Source organism: Myotis davidii, unplaced genomic scaffold (genome assembly GCF_000327345.1).
Source record: "Myotis davidii unplaced genomic scaffold, ASM32734v1 scaffold1323, whole genome shotgun sequence".
In the NCBI taxonomy this organism is placed as follows: domain Eukaryota; kingdom Metazoa; phylum Chordata; class Mammalia; order Chiroptera; family Vespertilionidae; genus Myotis; species Myotis davidii.
In genome coordinates this window covers 1,085,537-1,086,594 of record NW_006294585.1, presented here as the reverse complement: position 1 = coordinate 1,086,594, position 1,058 = coordinate 1,085,537, and positions in this window count along the sequence as shown.

Genomic DNA, 1,058 nt, shown 5'->3' with positions numbered 1-1,058 from the left:
TTTTAATCCTCATAATAGCCCTACGGGGTGGTATTGTTCTTATTTCCATTTTAGACAGGAGAAAACCGAAGAAAATCAGGATTGAAGAACTTGACCACGGATAATAGAACAAGAAAACAAAAGAGTTACTTGGAAATCAAAATGACTCAAACAATGTGAAGAACCTAACTTCGTCCAAATAAAGACATGAGCGCAGACAGGCCGTTGGAAAGGGCTTGGGAAGGGGAGAGTCAGTTCAGTGCCCACCACAGTCCTTCGATGCCCTCAGCAAATTAACCCACATCGTCTCCACAGCAGCCCTTCGAGGCAGGTGGCGACATTCTCTCCATAGGTGAAGAGAGCAAGGCAGGGGAATTACCTTGCCCAAGGTCACAATAAATGGCAGTGAGGCTCCACCCTGAGAATATAGCAGCAGAGCCTGTGTGTGTGTTATGTTGCCTCTCACTGAGTCAGACTGTTTTCCCTCCAAATCCATGAGGCAAATCACAGAGAGAATGGGTAAAGGGGAATGCGCAGGCAGCTGTGCAAAGGCAAGGAGTCCTGAAATGGAAACCTGGGGGATGCACCGGTCATTCGTGCTTTGCTTCTGTGATGGGTGGAGAGGTTTTGGAGTGAATTATGTAAGTTTTGGGTCATTCATTCATCCGTTCACTCATTCATTCATAAAAAATTTATCCTCAAGCTTCCTTCTTTATGCTCACTGGAAAGGGGTCAAGGAAAGGCATTAGAAAACAACTCCAGTTTTAGTGAACACCTCATAGAATGCTCACATCCAACCTATGAATTAGGTGTTATGATCATCATTTTGTTGACAAGGAAGTGGAAAATCTATCATAATAATAAAAGCATAATATACAAATCGACCAAACGACCAAACAGCAGAATGACTGTCCAGACGATTGGTTGGGAGGCCCCGCCATTGCCCCATGATTGCCTGCAGAGATGAGGCCCAGGCCACCCTCTGCAGGGCAATCAAGGGGGCGGGGTGGGGGGGCTCCATGATCGATCGCCCCACAGAGGGAGGCCCAGGCCACTGGCCAGTGACGCTGTGGAGGGTA